This window comes from Erpetoichthys calabaricus, chromosome 15 (genome assembly GCF_900747795.2).
Source record: "Erpetoichthys calabaricus chromosome 15, fErpCal1.3, whole genome shotgun sequence".
Classification (NCBI taxonomy): domain Eukaryota; kingdom Metazoa; phylum Chordata; class Cladistia; order Polypteriformes; family Polypteridae; genus Erpetoichthys; species Erpetoichthys calabaricus.
In genome coordinates this window covers 77,327,122-77,340,669 of record NC_041408.2, presented here as the reverse complement: position 1 = coordinate 77,340,669, position 13,548 = coordinate 77,327,122, and the positions used below count along the sequence as shown (strand labels likewise).

Below are 13,548 nucleotides of genomic sequence, written 5' to 3'. Positions count from 1 at the left end.
GAATCCATCACTGTTACTGTGGACTTTGCACATTGTGCCTGATTTTTCTTTTCCCAAGAATTTTACTTCTGCCTGTGAATGTGCCCTGCGATGACCAGGCACGCTATCCAGGTGCTGGAGTTTGCCTAAAAGGCTCCCCCTACTCAAGACCCTAAACTGTATTAGGCAAACTTGTAAAAACTATACAGTATACCAATAAAATACCTGACTTAAGCATTCCTTCTGGTTTGGAGACATCCATTTCCACGATCTTTTGACAATCAAACTGAAAGATCTGTGTTTTCCAAAATCTGCTCAATTTATTCTGGACATTCCTGTATAGCAGGCTTGTGTATTAGCTAGATTTTAGACAGGGAGTAGTGAAAAAAAAATAAATGAAAGATTTTCTACAGTCAGTGACTCCTATACATCTGGTGAATTCTATAAATCTCTTGGATGATAGATCAAATATAAGACAATTCGCATTTTTTATGCCAGCATTTGTAAAATTTCTGCCTTTTAATTATTTATACGGTACCGTATTAGTAAAAGTGATTGCAATATTTTTAGGAAAAAATATGCAGAAGAGGAGAGATCTCAGCAGACGGGGGGTTCGGACGCTGACTAAATTAATGACATGTGCCAGGCTCTTACTGATACCACGACACTGCATAATTCATAAGCCTTCATAATTAGCAGTTCGTTGATTCCAAAAAAGTAAAAGTGAGGCAGCGTAGGATCTGCGCAGCGTGCCGCAACCACATGAGGACGCGATTTTTAAAACTAATCAGGTGACACCACATGAATGGAGCAGTTAACGGTTTAGGCTACAGAACATATAAGTTATCCGTATTAGTGACAAGTACCAAGAATTTTTTTTATAACGTTTTACAAGTCTTGAACGTGATAACATGGATAGTGCCACTGCAAATCATGTACTCCCTTAATTCCGTAACCTGCCTTTGAGATTTGTAAGTCGCAATAGATAAATGCGTTTAAATAACTACATGCAAAAACTTAGCGATGTGATAGTAAATGACAGCCGCGGGTGGTCCCATATCTGTTATCCTTCAGATTCTCCATCGGTCTGTTTTCTTTACCTGACCAGTCGGAAAGAACTCGAGCGCAATTTGGGAGAAACCCGACAACAATCCTCGCAGGGCACGGCCGCACAATGGGCTTGTTTAGAATAACCGACCTAACACGCGTGTCCGTCAGTACACTATTAATATCCAGGGCATATTTAATCCTCTTCGATCACTTTTATATTTCACCGAGGTTTTGTCTTTGGTTAACATGCTATAATATGCAAGTATATAAAGTAAGTAGTTCGTTGATGTTTGATTTTTAGGGCGCACTTTTTTTCTCACGTCCTTTAAACAAAGTGGCTTTAAAAAGATTTTTGTTCCTTTGGCTCTTAAACACTGCGATGAGATTTTTGCCTTTCCGCTGGCATGCAGTAGCTTTTTGTTAGGAACCGACCGACCGCTTTCCGATCTGGACACACTTGATCTCTGTGTTTGTTATGAGGAAATTGTTCCGGTCATTTTTATTAAAGCAAAGCGATCTACTCACGCTAAGAGGATGTTAAAACAACGGTGCTGCCTTCCATTCACCTCATCCTTCAATTCATCCAGTGGGCGCCGTTATATTGAGATCGATGACGTACCGACCCCTCCCCCAGATCCTCTACTTTTTTACTTTGCCCACACCAGATTTACACGGGCTGTGCTTCTTCTGCATCTGCAATCAAACACTAAACTTCCGATTACGGTAATTATACGTTTTATTATTAATATTATTGGTGATCGATCTTGAAACTTTTAAAGAAGGCTGTGTGCGAAATCTAGAATAAAATTAGCACACGTGTTACATTTACATGTGCTAGAAATGTGAGACAAGTATTCAAAGATAGCATCCTCGTGCAGTATTTGGCGCGCCAAGCGTTAGTACTCGTGGATAAAACGTGAGTTTAAGATGCCGGGTAAATGGGTCTTCCTATTTTCGGAGTTGACAGATAATGAAAAAAAATTCGAGAACTGCAGGGCCCGCATCGTGAGAGAGCACGAGGGCACCAGTGCCAACTCTTGTCACCATCACCCACACGAGGCCCCGGCGTAGAAATGTTTAATTGATGAGAGTGAATGCATCCTCCGCTGCTAGCACAGTATGATGCGGTGTTTATAAAATAATAATAAAATAACCACACTTTATTAAGTTGTGAATGTGAGGCGGTGTACTACTGGAGCCAGACGCGGAGATACAGCAATTATTTAAGGTTAGACCTCGAAAACATTGACGTTGCCGATCGCCTATACGATCCTGGATGGCAAGGGTGCCAGCCTACACTCTGTCACGCTTGCGCAGATTTAGCTGCCAGCCTATGGGTTAGATTTTCTTTGACAGACTGTATGCTTCTCTGTTTGTCTGAGGTATTCCCCACCGTGTTCATATTCATTTTCTTTCTTGCCTTGTTATGTCAGGGTGCAGTCAAGTTTGTCTTTGCGGGGAGAAGCCTTCTCGGGGTCTCGAACTCGTGCTGTCCTACACCGCCAGCTTTCACATGTTTCGGATCCCACGTGCCAACTTGCCTTAGATGGTCAGTGGTAGAGGGCAACCTCGTTTAGGATCCTGCCGGGGGAGTCTTTGTGTGATTGATTCTGATGATATATTTCCCGCCTGTTCGCGAAGTCTGCTAATACTGCTGCTGTTGTCCCTGAGGTTGTAGCACAAGCACTGTCCAAGGTATTTTTACATCAGTCTAGCCGCATTTGGGGTAACTTTAAGGGACGCTATACAGTTAAATTAAAGGGAGTCTACTCTTAGAATATTTCTGTAAAAATTAAAATTACATATTAGCGAATTCTTAAAAATGAAGAGGCGCTAAAGGAGTAGCATCACTCCGCGTGACTAAGTCTGTATTCAAAGCTATATCGACCTGGACATGTTTCGTTCGACAAGTTTTCCTGGATTAAGTATATGGTACCTTAAATACATATACTAAGAATGCGTGGTAACACTAAATTGGACCAATATATATATTGGCCAAGTGTGTATTTTATATATATATATATATATATATATATATATATATATATATATATATATATATATATATATATATATATATATATATATATAATACACACGCACACATACAGAGACATACATATTGTGTTTGAGTGTGTGTGTATACATATATACTAGCTGTGTTACCTGGCTTCACTCAGGAAATTTCCCAAGACAATGGGCCTCAGTTATAGTGCTATCAGTTAACTGGATGTATCAAAAATTGTAACTCAGTGCCTTTCTGTATAGAATATTTCTTGTGTTTTTTTTTTTTACTGTATTAGGGTGTTGGATGTTAGCCATTATGAATGTAGTGAGAAGTCAAGCAAAATAACACCTTGACATCTTGACATCCTGCTTGACATCTTGCCTGAAGAAGGGGCCTGAGTTGCATCGAAAGCTTGCAGATTATAATGTTTTTAGTTAGCCAATAAAAGATGTCATTTTGCTTGACTTCTCACTAGGGTTTTTTTTTTTACCAAAGGCAAATATTATTGGCAGGCAGTCTGGTGTGATGGTTTAAGCTTTAGACGTAGAACTTCAAACCCCCAAACCCTGTGTGACAATGATCATGTTGCTTCACCTGTCTGTTCTCCAATTAGAAAAAAACAAAGCAAATGTACAACATTTGTACCTCAAATGTTGTAAGTCATCTTGGATAAAGGCATCCATCCAATAATCTATATATATAAAATCCCTATGTGCGTCCAGGTGTCCGTGTGTGGGTGCCTTCTGGTGAAGTGCGCATGCGCGGGGCATGGTGCGATGCGCAATATTACTGTCAGAGAAAGTTAGAGGCGTTTTACGGAAATACAAACCTGTATTACTGCGAGAGGAAATTAAAGGTACACAATACAGTGACGCATATTACAGCCACATACAAGCCAGTATTACTGTCAGAGGAGATTAAAGGCATATTACCGACGCGCACGCCTGTATTACCGCTAGAGAAAATGAAAGGTATATTACGGACGTATATATTATGGATGTACAAGCCAGCCGACGTACAAGACGGTATCCTTCAATAAGGGCGCGCACAAAAAGGCGAGCCTCAAAAGGACGACCTCAATTGGGCGCAGCGAATAAAGGCGCGCGTAAATAAAGATCTGCACCTGTTGCTCTTCACATATTCCAGAGCCATTTGAACTAAATTATCTATGCGCCCTTATTGAATAGAGCCGTACAAGACACACAATACACGGCGGCAGCCCACGAAGAACGGTCAGCTCAGCAAGTAAACATCAACAAAAGAAAGGCTGAAAGAAAGAAAAATACGACCAACAAAAAGAATGAGGTCAAAGTCCCTTGCCATTTAATATAGACTGTTCCTACTAATGTTTATGCATTACTGTTCTAGCACCTGTTATTGTAACGGGCTAAATGACTAGTAAATAATAATAATATTATTAGGTCACTGGAGCTGCTTACTCTTGAACATGCTATATGTTTATGTTGTTCACAGAAGTATTTCGTTTTGTGTTTTTCATCAGTCGTATGTTCAACCTTGTATTTTTCATTTTTTTGCCATATTTCATAGGCAGACAGTAAAGTTCTAACACATCAAACTTACTACGAAGAGCAATGACAAGCTGCACATTTAGGCAGCCTATTTTGTGAACCGAATGTTTTTTTTTTTGGTGGGGGGGGGGTAGTTTTTTGTAGTGTTTGAAGTGGAAGAAAATAACTGCTTGCACTGTGTTTTGGAGGCTTCTTAAACAACTGGGGCTCCCCTTTTAAAGTCCATAGATGCAGATTAGGATTTTGGAGAGATCGGTGGTGGTGGGGTGGAGCGTCCCTGTTCAGAGTAAGCAGACGTGCATTTAAATGGGAACAATTTCAGAGGGCGGGTGGAAGGTTACCCTGTCAAAGTCCGTAGATGTGAATGAATTAAATTTAAACCTACTCTGCCTGACCTCCTTGTTTTGGATCCAATGGCAACGATTCTTCTTCTTCTTTCTCCCTGCCTTTTTGCTTCTGGCAGAGCAACACCAACAGTCACAACTGCGTCAGGCACCAGCACTTGAGTATTTATAGCGCTTGATGATGACTGAGCTTTTCATCTTCCTTGTGCTTCAGCAGAGTAACACCAACATTCTGAGCCATAGTGTCTGGCACCAGCACTACAGTCTTTGCTGTTTATTTCCAAATTGCCTTCTTTTTGTGTAAATTGCTTTCAAACTGGAGTAAAACTTCATTTTGGGCACAGCATCACCTGGTCTCTTTGTTGAATTGTATTTATGACTACGAGACAAGACAGGGAATAACAACATTGCCTACTGCCTCTTCCACCAGCTGATATGGTTGGAAAAAAATTATTATTCATTACTGTATCCTTAGAGATGAATGCTGCATGATTATATACAACGTATCTATCTATTATCAAACCCACTTAAACCAATTCAGGGTCAAGAAAATGAATGAACTGGGTCTCTATACCCTTAGGCCTTCCTTTTATTTGGTTCATTGGTTACTCCATTATGGTTCATTCTTTTGCCAGCTTCTGACTCTGCCACATCCCATCTGCAACCCTTTCTATGCAACACTTAATTGTACAGCAGACAAATGGAGATTTAGAAATTGTGTCTTGTGATTTTACTTTCATTTAGAAATATAGTGTTTAACCTTTGGCTTCTTTTTTTGGATTCTGTTTAGTTTTTCTCTTTTTTTGGATCTGGTCTCTGTATTTCTTCCCCACCATTCCTGTGGGTGTCCTTTGGCCTATTTTAAACTTGCCTTTGGAATTACAGACTTGTTTACTTAAATAATTTACCATCATGTCTACTTTGTAATAATTACTTTCTTACACCAGGAGTGCTTTATAGGTTTGGGCAGTGCACTGCATTCCTTTGATTCAATTTCCCTTGAGAGCTGATGATAGTGAGGGACTCCACACACATTTGCACCTCTGTGAACATATTTGGTTTGAGTGCACCTAACAGCCACAGCTGAGGAACTTTGTGTGTGAACTGCTTGAAAACTAGATTGAAAACTAATGGAAAATACCCAAAGCTGTTAATGTAGTTGATATTTCACATAAGGGGACCTGCTTCACTTATAAACAAAGAAGAAAAAGGATGAACACCGTAAAAAAATCAAAAGTGATCTCAAACTCTGGAAAAAGGTGAACCACTGAACGGTTTGTAAATTTTCTTCATTCCCGTCCTTCCTGATAGAATAAAGTGACAAAACAAGTACTGCCTTTATTGCCAAACCCTTTTTCCTTCCAAATATTCCAAATGTAACCCCTTTTTCAAAACACTGACAAGTCTTATAGCAGGATTTTTTTCCCTCTTATTGAAGTATTGTGTATCTATTCAAATAACACATTACTTTATATCAGTCATTCCATTTACAGAATCTGCTTACTCTATCTAGCTTCAGGGTGATAAGTCTGTCCCACCAGCTTTGGGAATAAAGTAGGAGCGACGTTTTATTAAATAATATAATTTTTTATTGTTGAAAAGTTTTAACAGTAATAAAGTGACCCAAGGGTGGCACGGTGGCGCAGTGGTAGCACTGCTGCCTCGCAGTTAGGAGACCCGGGTTTGCTTCCCGGGTCCTCCCTGCATGGAGTTTGCATGTCCTCCCCATGTCTGTGTGGGTTTCCTCCCACAGTCCAAAGACCTGCAGGTTAGGTGCATTGGCGATTCTAAAATGTCCTTAGTGTGTGCTTGGTGTGTGTGTGTGTGTGGTGTGTGCGGTTTGTTTCCTGCCTTGCGCCCTGTGTTGGCTGGGATTGGCTCCAGCAGACCCCCGTGACCCTGTAGTTAGGAAATAGCGGGTTAGATAATGGATGGATGGATAAAGTGACCCAAACAGAATGGCTAAACATTCAGTGTGGTATTGAAAAATTAGTGTGATCCAGGCACTAGTAGTTTCTGGCGCCTCTGTGCATTTGGCCAAACAAATGCATCAATTTTTCCTTAAAAGCGTCCAAACACAGCAACATTCCACTACACTAAACTGCAGCAACAGCACATACCCATCTACAAGAAATGTTTCAACAACACTCTATTTCTAGCAGCAGCTTGTTACCTCAAAGAATTTTAACTTCTTTGCTTCATCTGAGCTCAGCCTTTTGAAGTAATTTGCCTTAAAATGTTTACAACGGTCATTAAAGCAGCACTTTACACATAATATTCAGCCATTAGCTTTAAGGTAGTGATACTGGGGCAACCCTAGAAAGCAATGGAGTGGTATCTAGAAAATTTTGCATGTCAGTGGAGGTGAAGAAAGACAGAGAAATTGATTGACTCTGTAACATGACGCCAAACCACGGTGATTGAGGAGGATGAAAGTGGCTAGAGGACCAACCAGTTAAATAATAATTTTGGCTAAACTAGGTATTAGATTAGATGTCAGTGTTGGGCAAGTGCTGCTGAATACAATCGACTGGGTGAAAAGTGCCACCAAAAGAGCTGTGAGGAATGCTCAGACCGATCTAAATCAGCCGATTTTCACTTAAAAAAAGACTCAATCCGTGATTGGTAAATTGGCTGATCATGAAAACCGACATTTTCAGCCCCTGCTTTTCTAAGCAAGGTAATTTAGCTGTCGATTCCAGTAGTTCAGCCAGCGAGCGGATCGAGGGCTCTTTGAGCGCGCGCCTCTCTCTTTCTTTTTGCCAGCAAACTTCCAGCAGTGTAAACAAAGCGCTTGTTTTACCAGGGACTGACATACGACTGGTATATGCGGGTTTACTTTAAAGAAAGTGGTGTGATAAACCGAGAAAAAGAAATCAGAGGCATCCTGAATTCATTAATATGGAACCCCTGAGGGGACATGGGGTAATTTTTTTGGGGAAAATATCTCGTGCGCGCCACTTACTATCTCATTTCCCAAAAAAATTACACCAATGTCCCCTGAGGGGCTCAATACACAATAAAGTAGCTCTTGTTGACTTTTTATTTTGTCCTTTAAATTAAAATGGGACACCGTTTGAGTTTGACAGCAAGCTGCTTTTTAAGTGTAGCAACCTTCATTTTTAATTGGAAAATGAAAATATTATGACGAATTTGAAATTGCTGCTTTGTAAACAATAGTTTTTTTCTTTAAGATTTGTACTGTGTGTATTGTTTGTTGCTGTATATCATACAGCATAAGTTTTGGTAATTACAGCTTAAGAATTATGAATGTCTAGCAGATACACTGAAGAAAAAATACCCCAGTATCAATATCGTAAATGTATATTTTAACAGCACACAGCTTTAGCGCAATTAATTATTTAAAATGATTAACACCTATAAGTGCATGTATATTGACATTTAAGCAGCCTTTAAATGCCAATATCAATTAATTGATTGTGTAAGAAAAAAAGAAAAAAAAAATATATATATATATATATATATATATATTCACGGCATTCGAAATCTGTGTCACAATCTGATTGTATGGGTGGTTACCTACCAGGTAACGCTTGTGGTTGGCCAGCAATTATGCTAACATCCACCACGATGCCCTCAGTTGTGAGAAGCAGATCATAGAATGGTTGAAATAGTTTACTGTCAAATAATACAAAGAGTACGCGACACGTGTTTCGCCCTAATTCTGGGCTCATCAGGCGTACACACTCCACTGCACTCCCTCTCGGGAATCGAACCTCGGACGTCAGCGCTAGAGGCGAAGCCCCTAAAGATTGTGATTCAGACTACGAATGCCGTGAATGTAATTACCCCGATCTACATGCTGTCAAATAAACGAACCACACGCCGTGGCGCAACGTTAGGGGCATCGCCTCTGGCGCTGACGTCCGAGGTTCGATTCCCGAGAGGGAGTGCAACGAAGTGTGTACGCCTGATGAGCCCAGAATGAGGGCGAAACACGTGTCGCGTACTCTTTGCATTTATTTGACAGTAAACTATTTCAACCATTCTATGATCTGCTCCTCACAAACTGAGGGCACCGTGGCGGATGTTAGCAGATTGCTGGCCAACCACAAGCGTTACCTGGTAGGTAACCACCCATACAATCAGATTGTGACACAGACTTCGAATGCCGTGAATGTAATTACCCCGATCTACATGCTGTCAAATAAACGAACCACACGCCGTGGCGCAACATTAGGGGCATCGCCTCTGGCGCTGACGTCCGAGGTTCGATTCCCGAGAGGGAGTGCAGCGGAGTGTGTACGCCTGATGAGCCCAGAATGAGGGCGAAACACGTGTCGCGTACTCTTTGCATTTATTTGACAGTAAACTATTTCAACCATATATATATATATAATATAATATATATATAGTGTTAGAGAAATGGAAATAACCAATTTTTTAAATAAACTTTATTTCAAATAAGAACATTACAGAAAAATGTAAACAGCTTGTAATTATGAGAAGCATTTTATTTTCTTTTATGCCATCTGTATTATGGGTAAATATCCATCCATCCATTTTCCAACCCGCTGAATCCGAACACAGGGTCATGGGGGTCTGTGGAGCCAATCCCAGCCAACACAGGGCACAAGGCAGGAACCAATCCCGGGCAGGGTGCCAACCCACCGCAGGACACACACAAACACACCAAGCACACACTAGGGCCAATTTAGAATCGCCAATCCACCTAACCTGCATGTCTTTGGACTGTGGAAGGAAACCGGACACAGGGAGAACATGCAAACTCCACGCAGGGAGGACCTGGGAAGCGAACCCAGGTCCCCAGGTCTCCCAACTGCAAGGCAGCAGCGCTACCTACTGCACCACTGTGCCGCCCATGGGTAAATATTTTTGTATATATTTTATTAAAGTATGTATTGTAAGGAAATTTGATCTATTGTAGCATTTTTATGGTCACTGAACAATAAGCCACACAGAATTAAATTTTGTTATTAAAAAAGAACAGTTGTGGTCTATAGTTTAATTATAAAAATACCAAAATTAATATTTTAATATAGGACATAACAGTTCTATGCGTGTGGTTATTCAAAAGTTTAGTGTAAAAAGTTTTTTAAAGGGACAAAGAAAAAAAAAAATCGGTATTGGTATCGGAATCAATCGATCAAGTAATGTGAAATCGGTGATTGGTTTCAGCCTTAAAAAACCTGATCGGAGCATCCCTAGGGTGGATGGGGCGAATGTGGAGAATAAAAATAATATCTGACACTTCTGCTTATTAAGGATTAATGTAGAATTCCATGATGAAAAATATTTTATTTTTTTTGTGAATTGTCTTTAGTATGATTGTTGGTAAAATGATTTGTGCTGTTGCCCCACATTTCCAGAGTGTAATTCCAAGCCCAGTCATTGTATATGTGGAGTTTGGTTTATTTAGGACTATGACAGTCAATCTAAGTCTAATTACATTTACCTTATTCTATTAGCCTTCTTACAATATTTATAAACTTTATTCAATCTACAGTAATCTTAATTCTTTTAATTCTTATCAACAAAAGCCTATGTCTAAACTATGATTATTTGCATTTTCATGTTAATTTCTTGCAGTTAATGGTCTATGTTGATATGAGTTCATGATAGATTTCTTGTTTCTCACCACAACTCTTCATTATTGTTTATTAAACGTTGTGAAATCTACTTTCAGAGTCCTTGGTTCAAATCTTGGCACTGACACTCTCTGTGAAGAATTAGCAAGTTCTTTTTGTGTGTTTGTGGGTGTTTCTGTCACATCTCGAGTATATGAATTCTGCTGTAGTCAACATTCCCTTACTCTGTTTCTCTCTGTGTTCATTGTGAGTGTGCAGCTATGCTATCCGTCCATGCTCTGGACCTTAAGTGATATGTTTGATATTTTTCAAGTCAGTTATTTCTTCATAAACATGGTATAAATGCATTTGCCACATGAAATTGTATTCAAAAGTCCAGCATTTTCTATACATTACATGGTACTGGTATAGCTGAAAAACAAAAGCCTTAAAACTTACCAGATAGATAGATAGATACTTTATTAATCTGAAGGGGAAATTCACAAATATGTCAATTGTTTAACCCAAGACAATTGTCGAATATTGAGCCACATGTTGCAATTACACACACATTGTAAAATAATTTGTACATGTCATTTTTATAAACACCGGTATTATGAGATTTAGCCATTTTTAAAAGAGAACTAGCCATGTGCATTACCTCGGTACTTGTTGTCTTCCACAGTAGCCTTTCACCATCCTGGGGTGTGGCTTCTTCTCAGAAGGCGAGAGCACAGTAAATTGTTCGTGCCACACCACTTGCTTGGTTTCATTTTGATTTACTATATGAGAACTCATGCACACGAATAGAAAACTTCTCCTTACCTCAAGAAAAATAGTAAGAGGAATATGTGACCCTTTTATTGTCACAGACATGTGTCAGAGAGACTGAAGGCATGTTTTCCTTTATTGAAACTCAAAAAGGATGTATTCGGTAAGTTTTAGGATTTTATTTTCTGGTGGTGCCTCATAACCTATTTGTCTCCAGTAGATATTGTAGATATTGCCCTATTGTTACTGGTGTAGATAAGATTTTTTTTAGAATTTATAGAAAACGCTGAACTTTGGAATGCAATTTCATGTGGCAAATGCATATATATACCATGTTTGTGAAGAAAAAACTTCAACTTGAAAAATATCGAACTTACCTTTAACTTGCTGGACACTCCCAATCCAATCATTTAAGGTGCCAAAGTCCCTGACAATCTATACAGTACTGTGTAAAAGTCAAATTCTGTAAATTGAAGATGCTTTCAAAAATAATGAAAAGCTTCTAAATATCTAAAAATGTGATTTAAAGATCAGTAAAAAGTAAATGCCCAATGCCTTAAGTGCATCAGTCCTCATATTTATATATATTATATATATATATATATATATATATATATATATATATATACAGTACACGATTCAAAAAAATTAAGGGAACACCTACTGTAAGTCACAAATTGGATCTCGATGAATGAGATATTCAAATGGAAATTTTTACTAAATAATACAGAGTAATTTTTTGAGAACAAAATGATGTGACAACAGTCAGTGGAAACCAAAATCACCAACCCATTGAGGGCTGGAGCCAACATCACACCGCAAATCAGTGTCAAAATTTCAAATCACAGGCTGATCCAACCTGCATGAATTTCATCATGACAGCACATAATATGACTCAGTAATGTGTATGGCCCCGACGTGCCTGTATGTAATCCTGACAACAAGACCCTGATAATACAGTAGATGTTGTCCTGGGGGATCACCTCACAGACCTGAATGAGATCATCAGTGTACAGTCTGTGGTGCTGCTTGGTGGTGTCAGATGCACCAATTCATAACGTCCCAATAGTTCTCAATTGGATTCAGGTCTGGGGAATGTTCAGGCCAGTCAATGGCATCAATGTCTTTGTTATCCAGAAACTGCCTACACACTCTGGCCACATGAGGCCAGGTGTTGTCCTGTGCCAGGAGGAACCCAGGGCCCATTGTACCAGCATAAGGTCTGACATTGGCTCTGAGGATTTCATCAGCAGTCAGTGTACCTTTGCCTAGCACGTGAGGTCTGTGTGACTCTCCAAGGATATGCCTATCAAGACCATCACTGACACACCACCAAACCAGTCATGCTGGATCATGTTGCAGGCTGCATAACGTTCACCATGGCATCTCCAGATTTTTTCATGTCTGTCATATGTGCTCAGTGTGAACCTGCTCTTATCTGTGAAAAGAACAGGACGCCAATGGCAGAGCTGCCAATTGTGTATTTTCTGGTGAATGCCAATCAAGCTGCGTGGTGATGGGCGGTGAGCACATGTGTCACTTGAGGAAGTCGGAGCCACATGCCATCGTCATGAAGTCTGTTTCGAACAGTTTGGTTGGAAACATGCACATCAGTAGCCAGCTGGAGGTCATTTTGTAGTGTTTTGGCAGTGCTCCACCTGTTCCTCCCCACACAAAAGAGCAGATATCGGTCCTGCTGCTGGGTTGATGCCCTTCTGAAGCCATGTCCAGCTCTCCTCGTGTAACAGCCCATCTCCTGGTATCTCCTACATGCTCTTGAGACTGTGCTGGGAGACCTAGAGAACCTTCTTGCAACGGCACGTGTGGATGTGCCATCCTGGAGGAGGTGGACTACCTGTGCAACCTGAATTCTGCTGCAGGTATCGCCTCATGCTACCATTTGTGACAAGGACACTCACAAAATGCAAAACTAGAGGTGAATCAGTCAGGAAGAATAATAAGAGAGCAATTCTCTGTGGCTACCACCTGCAAAACTATTCACTTTTTGGGGGGTATCTTGCTGTTGCCTCTCCAGGTCACCAGTTGTCACTTTGATTTGCACCAAAGCAGGTGAAGTTGATTCACAGTCGCTAAGGCTTCTTAACCTGGACAGATTGATATCCATGAAGCTTAACTGACTTGGTGTTAAACTGTAATGATTAAGTGTCCCCTTCATTTTTTTTGAGCAGTGTATATACATGTACAGTATTATATGTTGTGGCACGCGGCTGGGGGTGGTACCCAGCCGGGACACCCAGGAGGACCTTGCGTCTCCTCCAGACCACGAGGGGGCAACCACCCTGGTTGGTTTGGGGAGT

At 40.3% G+C, this 13,548-nt stretch overlaps 2 protein-coding genes and 1 long non-coding RNA gene across 9 annotated transcripts in view; 2 read left to right on the top strand and 1 right to left on the bottom strand.

The window, feature by feature from the left end:
- The window catches only part of LOC114666113 (spectrin beta chain, non-erythrocytic 1), a 521,913-nt gene that overhangs the window by 388,828 nt on the left and 119,537 nt on the right, over positions 1–13,548 (top strand). The gene's annotated exons all lie outside the window — the stretch shown is intronic.
- The window catches only part of slc29a1a (solute carrier family 29 member 1a), a 198,321-nt gene that overhangs the window by 116,610 nt on the left and 68,163 nt on the right, over positions 1–13,548 (top strand). Inside the window, exon 1 of one of the 7 annotated variants that reach the window (XM_028820184.2) lies at positions 1,614–1,752. The exons of 5 other annotated variants lie outside the window; for them this stretch is intronic. The gene's annotated coding sequence lies outside the window, so the exon portion shown is untranslated. Of the gene's footprint in view, positions 1–1,613; positions 1,753–2,470; positions 2,579–13,548 lie in introns of those variants that run through there. One more of the 7 variants, XM_051919214.1, reaches the window with a different exon arrangement.
- LOC127525918 (uncharacterized) overlaps positions 1–13,548 on the bottom strand; it is a 53,489-nt gene that overhangs the window by 34,738 nt on the left and 5,203 nt on the right. The gene's annotated exons all lie outside the window — the stretch shown is intronic.